Source organism: Macaca nemestrina, chromosome 7 (assembly GCF_043159975.1).
Source record: "Macaca nemestrina isolate mMacNem1 chromosome 7, mMacNem.hap1, whole genome shotgun sequence".
NCBI lineage: Eukaryota > Metazoa > Chordata > Mammalia > Primates > Cercopithecidae > Macaca > Macaca nemestrina.
In genome coordinates, this window is record NC_092131.1 from 48,143,813 (window position 1) to 48,160,516 (window position 16,704).

Below are 16,704 nucleotides of genomic sequence, written 5' to 3' on the forward strand. Positions count from 1 at the left end.
ATGCTATTATTCTGATCTTGCAGATGAGAAAACTGAGGTATAGAGAGTAGTTTACCTAAGGTCTCACAGCTAGACAGTGGTAGAGCTGGTATTAAAACCCAAGCAGTCTGTTTGCAGAGCTCATGCTCATAACCCTATGTTATGGTTTATTTATGCTATGGCTCATTTTATGTGACCTTCACAACAGTACTGTAAGGTCTACATTGTGACTACTCTTTAACCAGCTATATTATTATTATAGATTTTATCAGAAACTGAGGCTTTGGGGAGTAATTTACCTAAATTGAGTAGGTTGAATAGTCACAATCTGAACCCAGGAAGCTGGTTGTCACAATTCTCTTCTGCTAAACTATTCTCTAGCAAGTGGTGCAACAGGTTTTCAAATCTTGCCTGACTTCAGAATTCCTAGCCAATCCAATACTAGTCCATCTGGAAAATCAATCTCACATGGTTTTCTTTGTCATTTTGTTTTGGTTAATGATTTTTACTAAGATCTAGAAGTAGTGGGATTGCTACTGTGGCCATTTAAACATTAAACTCCACTGGTGTCACTGAGAACTTTTAGAAATAGAATATCTTAAAATGCCTTGTGTATGTTCAAGTTGATTATTCATTTCATTATTATTTTCTTCTACAGAGAACACATTAGAATGCTTTGGATAAAGAGCATTCAGAAAGCTCTTTAATCATATTGGAATTCTCCATTTGAAGATTTAGAACCTAAAAGATCTGAGTAAGAATGTAGTGTAAAGTTATAATGGGGAAGTCAATTGGGAAAAGCAATACAAATTACATACAATAGACTTACATGCAACCTTTCTTCTCCTGAAACCCCATCCTTGCTGGCTTCATGCTTTGCAGATGACTCTGCCTTATGAAAATCATAAGCCATAGAACACAAACCTCCCTCATCTTCAGCTTGAACTTTTTCTCAGTCTTCATCTGTCTTGTGTTTTTTTCCATCTATGGAAAAGAATTAATTTTTCTACATCCAAAATTTAATCCTTACCCTCAAATGCTTGTACCAGGTATGAGGTCCCACAGTGAGACTAGATGGGGTAGGGCATTTTCCTAGCTAAGATGGGAGTTGCCAAATTTCAAAGGGTTACTGTGAGATGTGCACCAAGAGGGAGACCAAAGTCATCGCTGGAGACAAGTATCAAGCATCTATTGCACAGAGAGCTTTCAAAGCTATGGGGAAGGAGTCAGAATCTAGGATCTAAGAAAGGCAGAAACATATCAGAATGTGTTCATTCATATGAAATGGCTTAGGATCTAGGCAAGGACAAAGGGAGTGAGTTGGTACCTGCTTCTTTTTGGTGATGAGTACGTGAGATGAGGAAAATCATGTGCTTGTTCCACTCTTATCCACTGGCTTCATCGATTATCTCCTCTCTTTCTTGAATCTACAGTTTTCCCCTTTCCATTGTATTCTCACCCTCACCCCTTTAGGCTATACACTTTCCTCTCCCTTTCCAAAAACCCACTTTGCCCCTTTAGATCTTCAAGCAGGTGTCATCTTTTCCCCACTCCACACTCCCCAACCCCCAAAGGCTACAGTCAATGGTTTTGATCAGTCATGATGCTCATGAGGCTCTTTGTGGCATTAAACATTATTGAACATGCCCACTTTTAAAACTCCTCCCCTCGTTGTGCCTTCCTCCTGCTTCTTTGGGTGTGTTTTCTTTCTTCTTTTTCTTTGGATCTTTAAATATGTATTTTTATAAGGATATGTTATTGGTCTACTTCTCAGCTCTATCTGTACTGTCTTTTCTTTGGCAGACTCATCTAATTTTATGATTTGGATTCTTCTCTCTACCCAGGTGACTCCTAAATCTGAATTACCAGCTTTGACATTGATCTCCCTTTTCTCCCTTTCACATTTCTAGTGGCCAGCTAGCTACTTGCACCTAAGCATCTCATCTGCATTAAGTTCTACATGGATAAACATACACTCATTATTTTTCTACAACCAGTTTCTCTTCATGTTTTTTATTTATGTTAATAATATTTATGAACTCCTAGTCTTCTAAATTCTAGACCTTTGGGTCAAGATTTACTCTTCCTGAATTCAGTCAGGTACCAAGTTCTGTTGATTGAAATATTCCTAATATTTATCTCTCCTTTTGATTATTATTTCTTCTTTCCCAATGAACTTCATCAAAAATAACTTCAAGTAGCCTGCTAGCTGACCTCCTTACCATTAGTTTTCTTTTCCTCCAATCCATTTTAATTAATTGATTCTATCAATTTCCAAATAATATCTGTCATATCTCTCATTTAAACTCTTCTCCACAAACAAGTCAAACACCCTAATCTAGCATCCTAGGTTCTTCACATTTGACCCACAGATTTTTCTATTTTTATTTCCCACTTTGCATACCCTTTGCTGTAGAAAAAAATAGACTGACCTACTCTTCTCTGTAAATGCCTCAGAATTTCTCTCTCCCATGCCTTTGCTGTTCCTTTAGACCAGAGTGAGCTCTATTCATCAACTCCTTATGTACAAATCCTACATCATTCAAAACCTAATCTGATACCTCTCATCCCATGAAGGTTTTCTTGATGTCTTTAGGTGGCAGTAATCTCTATAGTTTCTGACCTGCCATTGCACTTTTTCTCTGAGTTTTTCCTAATTCTTATAACTTTCTAATTTGCATTTCAATTATTTACAGACACATTTTATCTCCATGGTTTCACTGTAAACATCTTGAAAATGGTTCAGACTCTGATTCATTTTTGTATTCCCAAAGTGTCTTGTGTAAATATTTGAACAAAGTTGATAAGACTCACCAAATATTACACAAACTTACTTAATTCCCCAGCATTCCTTGCTATTCAATTCAGGGCACATGATTAGTCTTGGTGAGTACTTTATAAAAGTTATGTGTAACACTTCCAGTTTGAGGTATTTTGGAACAGAGGAGAATTATCCACTCTTTCATCCCTCTTTCCCTTCTACAACACTGTGTGTTCCAGATGGCCTGTCTACAAGTTGGTGGAGTTTCTATAAGCCTGAGTCCCTTATTGCCCCTGTGGATCAGAGCTCCCCCTGAACTTTACTAGATGTGAGTCTAAGTGAAAAATTCCATTATGTTAAGCCACTGAAATCTCAGTGTTAATATGTTACTGCAGCATAGGCTATCCTAAGCTGACTAACAGAGGAGATATCCAATAAATTTATGAATATGATCAAATGGCAATTGTGTTGCTGGAACTGTTCAAGAAACTTGATCTACAGTTGTTAGGAAGTTACAGTTTCATAGCTGAACATCCCAAAAGAACAATATCATCAGATTATAAGTAGTCTACCATTTGATTACAAATCTTACAAACCTGTTGCCTTAAAAAATTTATTTGGTAATCTATTACGCATGTAGTTTCATGTTTTGTTTTCAAGTAGTAGAATTTAAATTTAGGCACTAGAGCTGCATTTCTCATTAAAAGGTATAAATGGGGTTTTCTTGACGTAGTCAAATGCGTAATCTTTATTGTCACTGGCTTACTGACAGACAGTAGTGTTCCTTTCATGAATTGATTCTTGATGTCTAAGATGACCTTACAGGTATAATTTATAAGCAAAATGTATTCATATTTAAAGAATGCTGGCTGATTGAGACATCTTTAGTGTAATTTATTTTTTCTTCAAGAATTCAAGAAAGAAGGAAAAGTTTAAATAAACTTATTCACAACCTAGAGATAACTTCTGTTACCCTATTACAGTCTTCAAGGATTATTGAGCATGTTTACAGTTTGTCAAAATGTATTCAGCCCTGAGGAAGTTGAAACATTTTCCTCTGGCTCTCAAGGGCTTGTGATTGCAGTTTCCCAGACTGTTTTTCTTGCAGAGTGTGAAGTGCTTTGGATATAGCCTCCTCCCCTTACCAAAATCTAAACACAGCTTAGTACAGCTGCCTGATAATTTACTATGAGATATTAATACTATGAATGCTGAGTTACCTTTCCTGAGCAGCCTGCCATTTATAACAGTACCAATCTACCAAATCTATAAAGTCAAAATGTTAATTTCCATGACAAATGACAGGCTAGAGTAGGGGCAACATTTGGCACAGAGATCCTTCTAAAGTCCCCAAAACTAAGTTGCACAGGAAGCCATGACTGTTTAAAAACAATATTATTCCAGAGGGTCATCTAGCTGTTCCTGCAGATCAATTGTTTCCCTACATAGCTGGCCTAGCACTTTCGAAACAGAAAGCTAGCTTCTGGACTGAGGTTCTAATATGCTGTGCCCATTTCAAAGAGACAAAGTTCAAGGTTCTCTTTCCTTTTTATTTCTTCAAATTAAATGAAACAGACCCAAAGTGTTTCTGCTTATTACTGACTGTGCTATGTCTCCTGGACTATCTTCATGCTAAAGACTTTTGTTTGGAACTTTCTGCTACCATCAGGACTTTCACAGAGGCTGTTTTCCCACTTGTGATAGGCTTATCCTGATTTATCACTGTCTTATACCTGTAACCAGATAGGGCCACTGTGGGACAGATGACCAACTATTCAGTACAACTCATAAGGGCATACAAGCACAGAGTTTGAGTGGTCCTATCTGCTCTATGATACCAGTGGCCAAGTTATAATATATTCCGTATGTATTATGGTGCAAATGGAATTATAAATACATCTTGACTCTGCCCTTTTATATCAGTATTTACCCCAGCTTTCATTGGCACTCTAAACTTAAGCTTCAACCAAGTATTGTTTCAGGTCCCCATTTACAGTCCAGTCTCTAAATGTGGATGGAAAGGCAGCCTTATGGATAAAGGGATCCAAGAAAGAGGAGAAAGAAAACAATTATACTTTGGACTGGCCTAACTCCAAAGAAGCTCTAGGGACCTAGGAGTTTCTATCATATTTGTTAGGTTCAAAGATGAGAGAGGCCATGTCACTTGACAAAGACTATGAACTCTTAGACGATGGTATGGCATTTTCCCCTGGAGAGGCTGGAGCTGTATAAATAAGGTTAGAGCCCTTTAAATTGGAATTAACCCCATAAAGTATGAGATTTTAACTACCAGTCTGAGGTTTCAACTACTGCAGTTTAAAGTTAGATGAAAACTGTTTTTTTTTTCCCATGTTAACTCAGAACTGCCCAGGGTTCTGCCTGCCACACAGGACATCGGTATTGTTTCTATCCCTGGTCTTGATGCTGGTGTTTTGCTTTAAATTCTGCATACTTTGGATATGGCCTGTGATCACAAATCTTGACTATCTTTGTAGTTTATTGTGAGCTTTGCTAAGGTAGGCTCTTGTTAATGGCATACTGCATAAAAACTGAAAAAGTGATTACAATAGTTCAAGATTTTTAAATTGGGGATCATGAGACATAGCCAGAAGACTTAGACTTTAGTAACAGGTATATTAAGCATGTGACTTTGGAGAAGTCTCTGAATTTTTCTGATAAGAATCTAGCTTTTCTTATCCCTGAGCAATAAAATATGAAAAATATTTGCAACATAAATGCCAATATTCAATACAAAGAACCTTTAAAAATATAAAAGGAAAATAATGCTTGATTGGGACAGTAAGCATAGAACACAAAAGGCAACTCACAAAGTAAGAAAGACAAATTACCCACATGATATACATGAATTAATTAAAAATGGATCAAAGGCCTAAATGTAGACTTAAAACTACAAAACTCGGGCCGGGCGCGGTGGCTCAAGCCTGTAATCCCAGCACTTTGGGAGGCCGAGACGGGCGGATCACGAGGTCAGGAGATCGAGACCATCCTGGCTAACCCGGTGAAACCCCGTCTCTACTAAAAAATACAAAAAACTAGCCGGGCGAGGTGGCGGGCGCCTGTAATCCCAGCTACTCGGGAGGCTGAGGCAGGAGAATGGCGTAAACCCGGGAGGCGGAGCTTGCAGTGAGCTGAGATCCGGCCACTGCATTCCAGCCTGGGCGACAGAGCGAGACTCCATCTCAAAAAAAAAAAAAAAAAAACTACAAAACTCTTAGAAGAAAACGTTGGTGTAAATCCTAAACGTTGGTGAGATTAGGCAATTTTTTAAAGATATGACACCAAGTCTATAAGCAACAAAAGAGAAAATAGGTAAGTGAGATTTCATAAAAAATTAAACAGTCTTGTGCTCCAAAGGACACCATCAAGAAAATGAAAAGACAGTCCACAGAATGAGAAAGAAATTGCAAATCATGTATCTGCTAAGGAATTTATATCCAGAATATATATTTTAAAAAACCTTTTATAACTCAATAATACAAAGACAAGTCAATTTAAAAATAGGCTAAGTACCTTTGGAGAATAGACATTTCTCCAAAGAAAATATACAAATGGTGAAAAAGAACATGAAGAGATACTCAAATCATTAGTAGTCAGGGAAATGCAAATCAAAACCACAATAGATACTACTTCACACCCACTAAGTTATCTTTAAAAAGACAGAAAATAACAAGTGTTGGCAAGGAGGTGGAATAATTAGAACCTTCATACACTAACAGTGGGATTTTTAAATGGTACAATTGATTTGGAAAACAGTCTGGCAGTTCCTCAAATGGTTAAACACGAGGTCTCCATACAACACAGCAATTCTTATCCTAGATTTATGCCCAAGAGAAAAGAAAACATGCCCACAAAAAACTCATGTATACATAGCAGCATTGTTTGTAATATCCAAAAAGTGGGAAAACCTAAATGTCCATCAATTCATGAGTGAATAAACAAATTGTGGTGTAATCATACAATGGAGTATTATTCATCAGTAAAAAGAAAGGGAACACTGATACATGTTACAACATGGATGAACCTTGAAAACATCATGATAAGTGAAATAATAAATTGTCTGATCCCATTTATGTGAAATGTCCACAGTAGGCACATCTATGGAGACAGAGAGTAGATTAGTGATTGCCTAGGACTGGACTTGGGGTTTTGAGGTTAGAGAATGACTCTTAATGGGTATGAGTTTGGAGTGATGAAAATGTTTTAAAATTAATGGTGGTGATGATTGTATAACTCTAAGAATATACTAAAAATCATTAAATTTAAAGTATATGCTTTAAATTGTATAATATATAAGTTATCTCAATACCATTATTAAAAATACAAATTAACAAACTCATGAAAAAGCTTCCAATTCATTGGAAATAAAAATTAAAATTAGCATGAGACACCATATGTCTCATCAAATTATGAATGAAAAGTGCATGTGTTAAATGCAATATATATGTGTATATACTCTGTAAACTGCAAAGGAGTACTTATAAGCAATTTACTTCTATCATATCTATTTTGGTTCTGCTTCTCAAGCTCAGAATATCTTAGACGTTTTTATTGTGAGCCCAAAGCATGGATAATTCAAATTACAGACTTCCTAATGTTTTTTTTTTTTTGCCCAAAGAAATGAAAAATATTTACAGTTTTACAGAAATGTACAAATAAGTAAAGAAAGAGGAAACTGGGTTCAATGAAAAGTGGCCAACTTTCTTCTTCCCACCCCCTGCTGGAGGACATTAGAAGCATCTATGCTTTATCCCTTCAGATGGCAGATTAAATAACAGCAGCCACTCTCCATAGACAGAAGGAGCCTGGTGTGTTCCAAATGTGTTGTGTGGCATTTATGAGTGCTGTAGTGATGTCCTGGAGAAAACACAGCTGTCTCATGCACCAGCCTGTAGCCTCTATAAATTAGTGTCAATCTAAATATTCTTTCCTTGCATTGGGAAATGGAGAACTCTTTTCTGTATCAAATTCAAGAGCTTCCACACGTTGTAGAAAGTGAAAACTACGTTACAAAATGATTTGGATGCTACACAGACAAATTAAGCCCTAAACCAACTCCACATAGATTGATTTCAGAGAAATTTGAGGCACCAGAATGAGTTTCATCTTAAGTCAAACATTTATCTTGCTAAGTCACGGGAGTGATTCCACCATTGCATTCTCTCTTAAAAGGTTCTAAAATAGGCCCTTAGCTTGGATGCTGATAAGCTTAAATATAAGCCAGAGAAGGAAAATATTTGGCATGTGTTGTTGCTTGACTCCTTCACTTACCTGAATGTAGCTATTACTTATCCTTCTAGACACATCTATGGAATCTGAATATGGCCCAAGATTCTTTCTTAACACAGCCCTCTCAGCATTCATTACTAATTAGTCAACGAACCCTGTTTGCCTTTCCTGTTATAGGTTATTCAAAGTTGAAATGTATGTGTATATATTTTTGACCCAACTACTTAAAATCACTTTAAAAGTATATTTGTCTTTATATAAGGTTTACCTTTTGGAATATAGGAATTGTACGTAGAAACAGTCCAGTGGTTACTCAATATAGGGGAACATTCCTCATCTAATTTGCTTTAAGTGCCTGAAGTGGTTACCACTGACTCTTTGGTCTGTAACAAATGTAAATACCCAAGTAGAACTTTTAGCATTATAAGCCATTTCCTAGAAATGATTTGGCATGTGCTATTATCATCTTAATTAATAATATGCTTTAAATATGTCAACCCATTTAGTACTCTCCTAAAGCCCCTGCAGAATGTACAGTTAAAATCTCCAGGGAGAGGCTGGGGGTGGTGGCTCATGCCTGTAATCCCAGCGCTTTGGGGGACTGAGGCAGGTGGATCACTTGAAGTCAGGAGTTCGAGACCAGCCTGGCCAACCTGGTGAAATCCCACCTCTACCAAAAACACAAAAATTAGCCAGGTGTGGTGGCACATGCCTGTAATCCCAGCTGCTCAGGAGGCTGAGGTAGGAGAATCGTCTGAACCTGGGAGGCGGAGGTTGCAGTGCAATTCCGCCACTGTACTCTAGCCTTGGCAACAGAGCAAGACTCCATCTCAAAACAAACAAACAAACAAACAAATAAGTAAATAAAATCTCCAGGGAGAAAAGGCAGAGCAAGATGGCAGAATAGAAGCCTCCAGCGATTCTTGCACCTCCCACAGGAACACCACGTTGAACAACTATCCATATAAAAAAGCAACTTTATAAGAACCAAAAATCAGGTGAGTGACCACAGTACCTGCTGTTAACATGATATTAGGGAAAGAGGCTCTGAAGAGGGCAGGAATGACAGTCTTGAATTGCCTACACCAACTCTCCCCAATTCCCTTGGAGTGGCCACATGGTGTAGAGAGAGAATCTTTGCATTTAGGAGAGACAGCACAGTGATTGTGGAACTTTGCTTTGGAACTCACTGCTGCCCTGTCACAGCAGAAAGCAACCTGGGGAAGAATTTAGCCAGGGCCCATGGAGGAAGTATTTAGGCCAGCCCTAGCCAGAGGTGAATCGTCCATCCCAGTGGTCAGAACCTGAGGTCTAGGAAGCCCTGCCACCATGCACTAAAGAGCTCTGGGATCCTGAATAAATTTGAAAGGCAGCCTAGGCCACAAGGACTTGCAGTTTCTGGGCAAGTCCTAGTGCTGTGCAGGGCTCAGATGCATATGACCCAGTGAGACACAAGCCGGGGTGGCCAAGGGATGGCTTACATCACCCTTTCTCCAATCCTAGGCAGCATGGTTTGCAGCTCTAGGAGAGACTCCTTCCCTCTGCTTGAAGAGAAAATGGAGAGTAAAGAGGACATTGTCTTGCAACGTGGATACCAGCTCAGCAACAGTAGAATAAGGCATCAGGCAGAGTCCTGAGGCCCCAGTTCCAGGTCCTAACTCCTGGACAACATTTCTAGACACACCTTGGGCCAGAAGGGAACTCACTGCCTTGAGGGGAAGAACCCAATCCTGGCAGGATTTATCATTTGCTGACTAAAAAGCCCTTGGTCCTGAATAGTCATCAGTGGTATCCAGGTAGTAGTCACTATGGGCCTCGGGTGAAACTCAGAGCTATGCTGGCTTCAAGTGTGATCCAGCATATTCCAAGCTGCTGTGGCCATAGGGAGAGACTGCTTCTGCATGAGGAAAGAAGAGGGAAAAGGGGATTTTGTCTTGCAGTTTTGGTACCAGCTCGGGTACCAGCTTGACCACAATGGGGTAGAGCACCAAATATCTCCTGGGGTTCCTGCCTCTAGGCCTTGTTTTCTGTATGGTACTTTGGGACATACCCTAAGCCACAGGAGCGCCCACTTCCCTGAAGGGATAGACTCAGTACTGGCAGCATTCACCTCAGACTGAACTAAGAGCCCTTGGACCTTCAGTGAACACAGGTGGTAGCCAGGCAGTACTTGCCATGGGCCACTGGTGGTGATGGCCATGGGGAGGGTCTCCTCTGCTTGAGGAAAGGGTAAGGAAGAGTGGAAAGGGCTTTTTCTTGCAGCTTGGGAGCCACCTTATGTGCAGCAGAATAGAGCACTGGGTAGATTCCTAAGGATCCCAACTCCAGGCCCTGGCTCCCAGATGACATCTCTGGACCTTTCCAGGACTGGGGGAGCTTACTGCCCTGAAGGAAAGGGCACAAGCCTGGCTGGATTTGCCACCTGCTGATTGTAGAGCCGTTGGTCCTTGAGTGAACATAGGTGGTAGCCAAGTGGTGGTCACTGCAGTCCTTAGGCAAGAGACAGTGTTGTGCTGACTTCAAGTCTGATCCAGTACAATCCCAGTGGTGATGACCACAGGGTGCTTTTATCACCCCTCTCCCAGCTCCAGGCATCTCATCACAGAGAGAGAGACTCTGTAAAGTAAGGGAAGACAATAAGAGTATCTCCTTGGTAATCCACGGACTTCTCTCAGATCTGACCCAAGTTCAGCAAGGCAGTATATCTATGAGTCTGCAAGAGCCATAGCATTACTGGGTTTGGGGTGCCTCCTAATGCAGATATGGCTGCAGTGACCAAAGACTTAGATTACAATGCCTAAGTCCCTCTGAATACCTGGAAAGTCTTCCCAAGAAGGATGGGTACAAACAAGCCCAGACTGTGAATATAAATATTTAACTCTTCAGTTTCAAAACAACATACATCCACAAGCATCAGGACAATCCATGAGCTCATGAGATGAACTAAATAAGTCACCAGTGACCAACCTTGGAGAGACAGAGATGTGCGGTCTTTCAGACAGAGAATTTAGAATAGCTGTTTTGAGGAAGCTCAACAAAATTCAAAGTAACACAGAGAAAGAATTCAGAATTCTATCAGACAAGTTTAACAAAGTCATTGAAACAAACTTTAAAAAGTAGAAATTCTGGAGCAGAAAACATAATTGACATACTGAAGAGTACATCAGAGTCTCTCAACAACAGAACTGATCAAGCAGAAGAAACAATTAGTGAGTTTGAAGATGGGCTGTTTGAAAATACACAGAGAAGACAAGAGAAGAAATAATAAAAAGAATGAAACATGCCTACAAGATCTAGAAAATAGCCTCAAAAGGACAAATCTAAGAGTTATTGGCCTTAAGGAGGAGATAGAGAGAGAGATAGGGGTAGAAAATTTATTCAAAGAGGTAATAACAGAGAACTTCCCAAATTTAGAGAAAGATATCAATATTCAAGTACAAGAAGATTATAGAACACCAAGCAGATTTGACCCAAATAAGACTGCCTCAAGACATTTAATAACCAAACTCCCAAAGGTCAAGGATATAGGATCGTAAGAGCAGCAAGAGAAAAAAAATAACATGCAAAAGAGTTCCAATACATCTGGCATTAGACTTCTCAGTGAAAATCTTACAGGCTAGGAAAGAGTGGCAAGACATATTTAAAGTGCTGAAGGTAAAACAGCTTTTATCCTAGAATAGTATATCCAGCAAAAATATCCTTCAGACATAAAGGAGAAATACAAATGTTCCCAGAAAAAAACAAAAGCTGAGGTATTTCATCAACACCAGACCTGTCCTAGAAGAAATGCTAAAGGAAGTTCTTTAATTTGAAAAAAGTCAACTGAAGGTACAATACTCACTGGTAGTAGTAAGTACACAGAAAAACACAGAATATTGTAACCCTATATTTGTGGTGTGTAAACTACTCATATCTTGAGTGCAGATACTAAAAGATAAACCAATAAAAAATAATTACAATAAGTTTTCAAGACCTAGTCAGTACAATAAGATATAAATAGAAACAACAAAAAGTTAAAAAGCAGGGGGATGAAGTTAAAATATAGTTTCTGTTAGTTTTCTCCTCGCTTGTCTGTTTACATAATCAGTGTTAGATTTTCATTGGTTAAAAATAATGGGTTATAAGATAGTATTCACAAGCTTCATGGTAACCTCAAATCTAAAAACACATGACACACACAAACAAAAGCAAGAATTTAAGACATACCACCTGAGAAAGCCACCTTCACTGAATGGAAGACAGGAAGGAAGGAAGAAAAGACCACAAAACAAGCAGAAAACAAATAAAATGCGGGAGTAAGTTCTTACTTATCACTAATAACACTGAAAGTAAATGAACTAAACTCTCCAATCAAAACCACTTCAATACAGTGGTTGAATGGATTAAAACCCAAGACCCAATAATCTGTTGCCTACAAGAAACACTTCCCCTATAAAGAACTACATAGACTGAAAGCGAAGGGACAGAGAAAGGTATTTTATGTGAATGGAAACAAAAAAAAAAAGCAGAAGCTATACTTATACCAGATAAAACAGATTTAAACATGGTAACTATAAAAAGAGACAAAGAAGATCATTATATAATGATAAAGGAGTTAATTTGGCAAGGGGATATAACAATTATAAATATATTTACACCCAACACTGCACCCAAATATATATAGCAAATATTAATTGAGCTAAAGAGAGGGACAAACCACAATACAATAATAGCTCTAGACATGAACACTCCACTTTCAGCATTGGACAGAACATACAGATAGATAATCACAAAAGAAATATTAGACTTTATCTGCACTATAGACCTAATAGATATTTACAGAATATTTAACAAATGGCTGTAAAATATACATTCTTTTCCTTAGCATATAGATCATTCTCAAGAATAGACCATATGTTAAGCCACAAAACAAGTCTCTAAAATTTCAAAAAAATTGAAATCATGTCAATGATTTCTTCTAATTTCTTTATTGAAATTCAGAATGAAAAAAATGTCTTAAACTACATGAAAATGGAAACACAATGTACCAAAACCTATGGAATACACTGAAAGCAGTATAAGAGGAAAGTTTATGCAATAAGCCGTACATCAAAAAACTAGAAAAACTTCAAATGAGCCACATAATAATGCATCTTAAAGAATTAGAAAACCAAGAGCAGATCAAACCCAAAGTTAGTAGAAGAAATAACAAATATCAGAGCAGAAATAAATGAAATGGAAACAAACAAACAAAAATAAATGAAATGAAAAGTTGGGTTTTTTTGAAAAGATAAATTGACAAAGCTTTAGACAGACTAATAAAAAAGAGAGAAGACCAAATAAATCAGAGATGCAAAAGGAAACATTATAACTGATACCTCAGAAATGCAAAGGAACATTAGAGACTACTATGAGCAACTATATGCCAATTAATTAGAAAATCTAAAAGAAATGGATAAATTCATAGACACATACAACCTACCAAGACTGAACCATAAAGAAATCTAAACATGAATAAACTAATAACAAGTAATGAGATCAAAGTTGTAATAAAAGTCTCCAAGCAAGAAAAGCCTGATGCATTCATTGCTGAATTTTACCAAACATTTAAAGAAGAACTAATACTAAACCTCATACTATTACAAAAAATAGAAGAGGAGGGAATACTTCCAAACTCATTCTGCCTGGCTAGTATTACCTTGATATCCGAACCAAACAAAGACATATCAAATTAAGAAAACTACAGGCCAATATCCCTGATGAACATTGATGTAAAAATCATAAACAAAATACTAGCAAACTGAATTCAACAACATGTTAAAAAGATCATTAATCATGACCAAGTGGGATTTATCTCACAGATGCAAGGATGGTTCAACATATGCAAATCAATCAGTGCAGCACATTGTATCAACAGAATGAAGGGCAAATACCATATGATCATTTCAGTTGATACTGAAAAAGCATTTGGTAAAATTCAACAATTCAACATCCCTTTGTGGTAAAAACTCTCAAGAAACTGGATATTGAAGGAACATACCTCAACACAATAAAAGCCATATAGGACAGACCCAAAACTAGTATCATACTGAATTGGGTGAAAACTGAGAGCCTTTTCCCCAAGATCTGAAACATTACAATGATGTCCACTTTCACCACTGCTATTCAACATAGTACTGGAAGTCTTTGCTGGAGCAATCAGATAAGAGAAAGAAATAAAGGGCATCCAAACTGGAACAGAAGTCGTCAAATTATCCCTGTTTTGCAGATGATATGATCTTATATTTGAAAAAATGTAAATTCTCCACCAGAAAACTCTGAGAATTGATAAACAAATTCCGTAAAGTTGCAGGATACAATATCAACATACAAAATCAGTAGCATTTCCTTTTTTTTTTTTTTTGAGATGGAGTCTCACTCTGTCCCCCAGGCTGGAGTGCTGTGGTGCAACCTCGGCTCACTGCAAGCTCTGCCTCCCAGGTTCACACCATTCTCCTGCCTCAGCCTCCTGAGTAGCTGGGACTACAGGCACCCACCACCATGCCTGGCTAATATTTTGTATTTTTAGTAGAGACGGGGTTTCACCGTGTTAGCCAGGGTGATCTCGATCTCCTGACCTTGTGAGCTGCCCGCCTCAGCCTCCCAAAGTGCTGGGATTACAGGCGTGAGCCACCGCCACTTGTCCATTTTTGCTTTGGTTGCCTGTGCCTATGGGTTATTACTCTATAAATCTTTGCCCAGACCAATATCCTGGAGAGTTTCCCCAGTGCTTCAATGTTTTCCTGTTTTTGTTTGTTTGTTGGGTATATACCCAAAAGAAGGCAAAAGTATATTGAAGAGCTATCTGCACTCCAATGTTTATCGCATCACTATGTTAGTCACACTAGCCAAGATTTGCAAGCAACTCATGTGTTCATCAAGAGACAAATGGATAAAGAAAATGTGGTACATATACACAATGGACTATTATTCATATGTGGACAAATAGGATCACATCAAGTTAAAAATCTTCTGCACAGCAAAAGAAACAACAAAGTGAAGAGACAACACACAGAATAAGAGAAAAAAATTGCAAATTATCCATCTGACAAGGGATTAATAACCATAATATATAAGGAGCTCAAATAACTCTATAAGAAAAAATATAAAAATGGGCAAAATATCTAAATAGACATTACTCAAAAGAAGACATACAAATAAATACCAAACAGACATATGAAAAGGTGCTCAATATCATTAAAAAGGTGCTCAATATCATTTTTATGATCTCATTCATAAAAAAGAATGAGATCTTGTCATTTGCACAACATGGATGGAACTGGAGGACATTTGTTAAGTGATATAAGCCAGGCACAGAAAGACAAACTTCTTATGTTCTCACTTATTTGTGGTAAATTAAAATTAAAACCGTTGAATTCATGGAGATAGAGAGTAGAAGGATGTTTCTCAGAGGCCAGGAAGTATAGTGCTGGGAGGTTGGTGGGGGCCTGAGGGGCACGGAGGTGAGACAGTTAATGGCAGATATAAAAATATAGTTAGATACGAGTGAATAAGATCTAGTATTCACTAACACAACAAGGTGCCTACAGTCAACAATAATTTATTTTATATTTCAAAACGACAAAAAGATTATAATTGGATTGTTTGTAACACAAAGAAAGGTGAAATGCTTGAGGTGATGGATACCTCATTTACCATGATGTGATTATTATCCATTGTATGCCTGTATTAAAATATCTCACATACCCCATAAATATATACACCTACTATGTACCTACCCACAAAAACTAAAAAAAAAAATCTCCAGGTTACAGCTGGGATGTAGATATGTTCAGTAACTTTAATAGTGAGGCTGGAAAGAATTTCATCTTGGTTAAAATTTGTTACTTGCGGCGCTCTTCCTGCATGTCCCCACACCCTGTTTCCCCATGATACATGGTTTGGACTAAGTTAAGAAGCTAGTGCTAAATAAATGCTCCTCATTCCTTCTTTTCAAATGATGAACAAAACTTCTTTTCCTGAAAACAAAAGCTGAAAACAAAACCTGACAGTTCTTTTGTCTCAACTCTTCTCACTCAAAAGCATTTTAGAGTAATTCATAACTTAGAGCAACTTGTAAGCCCCAGAATCCCATTGCCGACTGTGTGTTTTGCCCATAAATCTTCAAATTAGTCAGGCTTTGTCAGTTCAGAGGGGTGCAAGTCATTTCAAGTCATAGCATAAACCTGAAAATTTCTTCCCCCAAATAGATAATTTGTATACATTCAAAGGTGAAGTCTAATAAGGAAAGTTAGTAATGAAAATTGCTAACACTGAAATCTTGTGTCATCTCTTTTCAGCAGTGTAAAACAGAATACTTTATCAAAATGGAGCTGTCAATAATGGTCAATTTCCTTTAACAACTACACTCTAAATAGATTTAACTGGCTATTTCCTTCACATGTTCTCAATGAGAGTATTGAGCAGTATGAAAGAAATATGACAAATAATTAGAATCATATCCCCAAACTTCCTATCTATTTAATCATAAGGAAAAAAGAGGCTTGCTTAAGCCTCCTAGTTTTTTAATGATGACTTTCATTTATGTTTCTCAGAGAAACAAAAGAATATACGTCCTATTATTTTGTATGTAACTCCTTTGCATAGCAGTTCTCAAATATTAGTATTCATCAATAACCACTTTAAGGTTATATCATTAGAATTGCCTATGTTCTTGTCTTGTTATTAGTAATAAAACC